Genomic DNA, 8,497 nt, shown 5'->3' on the forward strand with positions numbered 1-8,497 from the left:
ATTTTCTGTTACTTTCACAAAATAACAGTAATAAAAATCTATCTGCAACTTCACATCTAAAATGCTAAAACAGTTTCTTATTTGCTCAATACAATGTAGACATAGAACAAATCTTGTCCATCTGCTGGGCTTCTATACTCTGTTATTCAAGTAGGTCTTCAAGCTTCTGTGCTCGGTAATCACTATGTAGCATCCCTGTGCATACATTTGCCTGCATAGATTGTTTATCAATAGTTCCCTATTTATAAACAATTAGCTAACTGCTTAATCTCCTTGATCACATTTCCCATGATCAATCATAGCCATCAGATCTTCAAACTTTGATCAGGTTCAATGTATCCTTCGATCTGAAAATGTTTTACCCTACCTTGGAACTTGCATACATTCCTTGGAACTTGTGCTAGGGTATTGCGGTTCAATCTAAGCTGTAGATCTTCATGCCAATTTTCCTTTGCCATAGATTCATTAACAAACTCCATGCACGACATACCAATCATTTAATCAGTTCCAGCTCATCAGCTTCCTTCATTAAATAACGCATGTAACCATTTAATGTATTCTGTTATAGCTCGGTTACAACTCGGTAACAACTTGGTAAATACTAAACTTCACTCGGTAGACATTCCGCCTTCATTAACCGATAGCGATAACCTTAGGGTTTACCAACTAGGTTCCTTATGGTTTACCGACTAGGTTCTTTGCTCGGTAACATAGTATAGTATTAACCTTACAATTTACAACATATGTATGATGTTAAAACAATCTAAACATCATGATCTCATCATTGTCTGACTCGGTAATAGTTGCCCATTAAATACCTTATTCATCCCCTTATTCATCATATTCTTTCTGTGTCTTTTACCAACATCTTTATACTCTTCAAATCATACTTCTCAAGATATGGCAACATTATACTGAATTAGAAAATCAATTTCTTGACATCAATGACAAAATAATAATATCAAGACAGTAAACATCCTTAATCAGTTATATCCATAATAATCAACAACCTTCTCAATATCCTTATTGAAATGCCAACAATCTCCCATTGTTTGTTATAATGCCAAATGCCAACAAAGGGTACCAATTTCTTCTATGTTTTGAATGTAAAACTGACTTCCATGTTCTGTCTGCAACAGTGACGCCAACCCTTAAATGAAATATTAGCCCCTACTCTCTGTAACACTCTCTCTCAAAGAACTCTTAAACATGTTTAATAGAAATGGCCACCAAAAATGAATAAATAATCAATACTCCTCATGTCCTACTCCATCGTCGAGAGCCAAGCTCATGAACACTCTACCATAAATGTGTTGTCTGAGCTTTGTTCTACAATCAATTCGCATAATTTAGCATTAATTCCTCCTCTATAAGTGCGAATGAGGCACTTTTTGATTTTAAATTTATTCATTACTTGGATTTAAATAATAGATTAATTTATTCACTTGTAATATTAAACTACATTAAATTTTATCTTTAATTTTTTCCGGCTATCCATATAATAAGCTGCAAGTGCTAGTTAACTATAAGTCTGTAATTAATTAATCAATAAACTTAATGACCTTTGGATGATTGCAGATCAACGACACAAGCTCTATTTTGGCTCGAAGTTCTGAAGGACAAAGGTTTCTTCAAAAAGTCATTGGAATAGAGATAGGTCTGAGCATTCTATTATAAATTGTATACTTAATTAACGAGGAGGATAGATTGGGCCAACCCTTTCTAACGTGTCCTTTGACCTCCAACATGCATAATGTTATTGGTCCACTTAAGAAGAGCCTAACATCAGCAGGGCCCATGCGCCATGTGTGCAGCGAGGCTGGGGAGTTAAGGTGAAAGAGCATCTTGATCTAAAGTCGCACAAAGATCTGGACCGTTGATATCAAAGGAAGTGCATGATGGGGTAAAGTATGAAAGTCATTAATTTTAATTTTTATTATATTTATATTGTGAGTGTGATTCTCACCATGGCTTTTCCCACACTAGGTTTTCCAGGTAAAAATTATGGTTTTCACGTGTTTGGCATTTTTTTGTTTCATCTTGCATTGATGTTTAATTTGTTAATGATAATTGATAAGTACTTGTGATTAAAGAAGTTTAGGATTTGGTTTAGACTAATTCACCCCCCTCTCAATCTTGTGGTGTTTTCAACATAAGGTTAGGTCATAATCCATAGCATCATATTCACAAGCATATGGATTAAAATTATTACATATAGGCATCATAAATACATCCATAATCGTCTATAACATCATAGTATATATATATATATATAACTATCACATAATAGTTACATACATCTATGTATGCTAAATATTGGCCTATTTGTAAACCCTAAAGATCCAACCACTAACCCTAGATCTACAAACAAACTAACTCAACAATTAACCAATAGAGGACTAAAAATACATGCAAATAAAATGAAATAAATAAAGTATAAATTTATTCATTACTTAGATTTAAATATTAAATTAATCAATCAACTTAATGACCGTTGGATGATTGCAGATCAATGACATAAGCTCTATTTCAGCCTGAAGTTTTGAAGGACAAAGATTTCTTCAAAAAGTCATTGGAATAGAGACAGGTCTGAGCATTTTCTAATAATTAATTAACTATTATAAATTGTATACTTAATTAACTCTATGTCTATACTTAATTAATTTTAATCAACAACATAATCTCTATTCCGGGCCGAAGTTATGAAGAATACAAGTTTCTTCAAAAACTAACTCAACAATTAACCAATAGAGGACTAAAAATACATGCAAATAAAATGAAATAAATAAAGTATAAATTTATTCATTACTTAGATTTAAATATTAAATTAATCAATCAACTTAATGACCGTTGGATGATTGCAGATCAATGATATAAGCTCTATTTCAGCCTGAAGTTTTGAAGGACAAAGATTTCTTCAAAAAGTCATTGGAATAGAGACAGGTCTGAGCATTTTCTAATAATTAATTAACTATTATAAATTGTATACTTAATTAACTCTATGTCTATACTTAATTAATTTTAATCAACAACATAATCTCTATTCCGGGCCGAAGTTATGAAGTATACTTAGAGACACATGTGAGCACTGTCAGGAATGAAAGGTTTTAATAAATGAATGTTTTTAATAAAAGAAAGAAAAAGAAAGAAATTTTAACCAACGTTTTGCCCTTTGAGGAAGCTATTGAAATTAAGGGAGATAGGTGTCATGGAGGGTGGAGATTCATCTTTGCTTCCAAGGCAGGGGATTGGTTAGCATCAACCATCCATAGTTGTTTTCCCCAGAGGATATGCTCTGGTTTAGACTTGAGATATCATGTGGAAATGGGAGGATCGTCTGGAGAATAGGATTGGCGAAAGTCGGGCAGAGATTATCGAGTATGCATAGGAGTTGGATAGGGGATTTAGTTAGATAAGGAATATTAGTACCACTGTGGCCTTTGTTGGTTTTGATAGTTGTATCACGAAGCTGATTATGGGCAATTTGGAAGGGACGTCTCTTGGGTCTAGAACAAAGGCTTAGAGTAATTTTTCCTTTCCTAGTGCTATCCATGGAAGAATCTAGAAGGAGATGGGCTATAAATGGGAGGGAATATGGATCTAAAAGTTATCCAGATTGATTGGGAGAGCCACATTGGAGGTAGATGCTTGGAAGCTTGTTGTAGAGGAAATGAGTCATCATAGAGGAAGCGTGGTTCATCATTTCAGGGTGAGTTGTATGTGCAGAGATGAAACTCTATGAATGCAATGCAGATGGTTATTCCATACAGATGAAAGAGTGTTTATCGTAGTAAAGAGCTTAGTGGAATGCGTGCTTGGTGTAGGTAGGCACTGGTGCGATGGATTCATGTATGAGGCTGTAATTAGCCCGCTGGTAAATGTTTTGGATTCCAAGGAAGTGTGCATCCAAAGGATTTACGGGTTCATTCAGGCAGTTGATGGGTATGCAGTAGCCAATACCATTCTAGAAGAGGCTGACTTGGGGGCTAGTGTGTTTTGCACGTTTTTCAACCCTGACAACTATGTTTTGTCAGACTCCGAGGATGATCTGAAGGAGGATGGGTCTGTTGGATCCAAGGAGGAGGACGAGGAGGCTGTTAAGAATAAGGCATAAAAGATATAGAAAAGATTGTTCATTGAAGAAGCTTGGGAGGTTTATCGGGTAGGAGTGATAAACAATAACTTGGCTCCATTTCAAAGGATGATCGATAGGGGGGATAACTGGCTCTCGGATGCTTCCTCTAGAGCTGTGATGGAAATTGGAGAGCAGTTGGCCATCATTCTGTAATATATCTAAGGGGGATGAGGATATGTATTTTTCTATGTTTTGGGAGGGGGTGGTCTCTAGAATAGGAGGGTTTGTTAATAATGGAGGTCGGATGTAATGGGTACTATGTTAGGAAAATATGATGTTAATCTCTATGTAACTTGGTTTGAATTTAATATAGGGATCAAGAAAGTCGTTTCAAATTCAAATTTTTGGGTTAGTTCCTAAGAGATATACAAAATGAACTCAACAATGCAAACATATAGAGATGAATTCATAATAATATTATAACACTTCAAAAATATGATCACTTACCTTTAGGTCACTAGCAGTCACCACTGCAGTCAGCATAAATGGTTGTTCCTGGTCTAATACTTTGCTAGTGATCCGAATTGAGAGCTCATAACCGACCAATTTGTGTAGAGATAAATATGATCTTTGACTGTATTTATACCAATCCTTATTTGGCGAATTCGGCGGGAATTTTATATGATATACAAATATTTGGCGAATCACACTTAACTATAACACGTCTTATGTAATTTTTGAGGCGATTATGGGTCGTCCATATAATTGGCAACTATAATAGAGTTGGCAAAAATTAGGGTGAATTAAGACACGCTTCCGCAAAATGCCAGGCAAATTGGGTCCTCCTAGCTAATAAATCTTTATATGGCTATTGGCGAATTATGGCCGTCTATTAAGACAACCTCAGAAAGTGTAGGGAAAAATATTGAATTTACCATGTAGAAAACGTAGATTCTATTGGTGAAATCTTGATAGAGATACAATTAATTACATAAAACAATGGGCGATTGGGCCGTGCATTTGATGAATATTTATAAAGTCTGGGCAACATGGCCACCCCCGATCGGTACAATATATTTGTCATTTTCTAGGTCGCCGATGTGAAATATTCGCCACTAAAGTAAATTCTAAGTCATTCCCAACACTTATTGTTAGATAATTAGTGTTAGAAGGTTTGATATTTGCTACTTATATATTAGTAAACATTACATTGTCCAACAACTTTAAATAGAATATGACCTTTTTAGGATCTACCATTGAATCAATATTGTTGTAGATTTTATATGATAATCTTGGTCACTAATGTTAGTTCAAACACTTGTCATTATTTAGTGTCATTTCTCCTTGAATTTAGGGATTTACATGTCTCGACTATCTAGCATTTGTCATAGATAGAAAGTTTTGAAAAACTCTATCAAAACATTAACTTACTTTTTTATTTACACTTTTCACAATACCTTAACAACTTTACTTTTGCCATTACCATTTGCCTCACATTTTTTTTTTTTTCTTTTGTTGTGTTAATTAATATTTTCTTATTTTGAAAATTATTTTGATTATGTCAAATTATCTTTGATACTAGAAATTTTTTATAATATTTCTACGAAGCTCGCGTAAGTATGTAGAGTGGACCAGAATAGGGGGAGGATACACTTTCTATTAATAGTCCTGTTTTGATTAAGCTTCTCCCATGTAGAGTGCAAGGTAAGCCTTTTTTTCTGCTTCTTACTTACTATGTATTGTATTGAAATGAAATGGAATATTTTAATGATGTCCATGAGACTAAATAGTCTATAGGACTAAAGATAGCATCCTTAAATTATCTTCAGATTCTTTTCAATGTCAGATCTCCTACTATTAATTTTGACTAGGAGGTTGGCAGTTTGGTTAATTCTATCTTTCTCAAATAACTAGTGCATGTTGTCAACCTTCAATCCATTTTTGTATTGATTGTGAATATCCTCATAAGCTATGTACTCCATGATGAAGTGCAATTCTATTTCCACTACCCCTTTATTGCAGAATATGCAAGCTCTTTCTTCCCATGTTTCTTTGGTTATCTTCCACCTACCAGTCTCACACCTAAAGTGAATGTGATCATGTTCTTAACTATTTAACTAGCATCCTTGTTGTCCCTTTAATAGCTCCTAAATATGTTTTTTCACCGTGGTCCTTTGTTTAGTTAGACTTTTTGATGTAGTAAGCTTTTTTCTACCCAATCTATTTTGTCCACATGACATTTTAAATTTTCTTGGTAATATAACTTTTTATTTCAGCGTTGGTTCCAAGACACTCATGTAAATTGATATCCCACCTGTTCATCCAATTGTTATTCTGCTTCATCCAGGTTTTCTTCCCCCTGTCTAGTATCTCTTCCACAACCATTTTAGGACAACAATGTTTATCCATAATATCAACTTTATTTGAATAGCATATCAATCAAATTAACGTCGATGCTTCCAATAGAAAAGTACCTGTGGTTTTAACTTTGAGATTTATTGTTATTAGATGTTTATGGATTCTTTCTAGTTGTCTCCAACTGTAGTTTGACATGTTATTTACCCACACTTCACACCCATAAAGGACAACGAATGTGACCAATAAACCAAAAATTGTTTTCTTGGTTTTCCAATCCCAAAGTTTGCTTTTATGCACCTATTTTGAATTAAGTACGAGGCTTTCCAACCTCCCTATATCCTTTTTGTTCTATAAGTCTCTCAACTGAGCTTATAGTGAAATTCAATCCCTAGATATTTGTATTCTTTCACTATTTCCAATGGAATGCCTTCAAAAAGAAAGGTGATTTGCTTATCCATTCTTTTTAATGAGAAAATCATGATTTTGGTCTTGGTGATGTTCACTTGCATCTCAACCTCCTGACAATTTTTTTTTAAGGTTTTGGGATGTTCTCTTAACCCATGAGATGATTTCAAAATTAGGATAAGGTCATCAACATATAAAATTAGTTTCACCACATAACCTACCAACTGAACACCATCCCCCTTTGTCATGCTTAACCATGCTTCTAACTTATCAATGTATAGACTAAAAAGCATAGGAGATAAAGGTTAGCCCCACTTAACTCCAATATCACTGCCAAAACATTATGACATCCCTTCACTTGTTCTGATTTTAGCTCTAACTTTCTCATATAGTCTATGTACTACAACTCTATACATATCTGGGATGCCTAGTTCTTCCATTATGTGCTAGAGTTTGTCTCTAGGAACTGTGTCAAAAGCCATATATGTAGGTTTAATTTTACTCAACATGCAACACTTGGTTTGCATGTGTCTTCCATAGAGGAAACTACTAAAATTTGTAGGATTTCCATCCATGAAGACACCATTCTTAATGGATGGATGGGTGATTTGTGTGGCAAAAGCAAAATTTTATTTTTTAGGTTTGTAAGGGTGAAAATTCTATATTTTTGTTTTATAATTGTTAATGAGTTTGTAAGTCATATATTCTTATGTAAGATTTGATTTATAAAATTATTTTATTCTAATCTCATCATCATTTACTTTTAGAAAGAAGTTTTAATCTTTATATCTCTCATTTATCATCTTGAATTGGATTCTTGGGTACAAAATTGACCCAAGTCATTTTCATGGTTGTAAATGTGAATTCTATTTTTTTTTCATTTGATTTTGATATTTGAACCTTGTTGTATACCTCCTATTGGTCATTGTGTGTCAACACTTAATGTGCATTTTTGTTGATATTTGTTCTATGTAGTTATATTTAAAGAGATGCAATCATTCATTTCAAATTATGCTATTACATTCAAGAATTATTAGAGAGCATTTTCATAGAGCACTCAAAGCATTAATATCAAAGCATACATCATTTTTGGCATCCTTGCATGGTTGTGTGGTGTATTTAATCATTTTTTAAAAGTTGTTAAATTGCTTTTCTTAGGGTGTTGACTAGGGAGAATATCACCCCCACTTGGTGGTTCTCAAATGTTGTTTGTAGACACAACTCCAATTCAAACACAACCATAATGAGTTGAGGTGAATCTACAATAGTCATTCATTCCGTATTACTTCACTTCCACTAGTTTAGGTTCGATTCTATGTTCCAAATATTTTTTGCATTCACAAAGATCAATTTCACATATAAAAATCTAAACCACAATAGAGAATAATCATGTTATAGATTCTTAGGCATTAACCTAACCAAGATTTAAAATACAAACACAATGACAAATAATTTTTGACATTGTGTGTGTAGAATATTCTATCTAGCTAAGTACCTTATTTTATTTATTTAAATTTTACATTTAACTATATTATCAATCCTAGCTCTTAAATCTAGGCTAATTGTTATTCAAGGATTTCATTTAATTAATTAGATATATAATTTTTGTAAGTTTGATTTTTTCCATTACAATAATGATGAGCTTGACATTTTTACATG

The sequence above is a fragment of the Cryptomeria japonica genome, chromosome 4, assembly GCF_030272615.1.
Source record: "Cryptomeria japonica chromosome 4, Sugi_1.0, whole genome shotgun sequence".
NCBI lineage: Eukaryota > Viridiplantae > Streptophyta > Pinopsida > Cupressales > Cupressaceae > Cryptomeria > Cryptomeria japonica.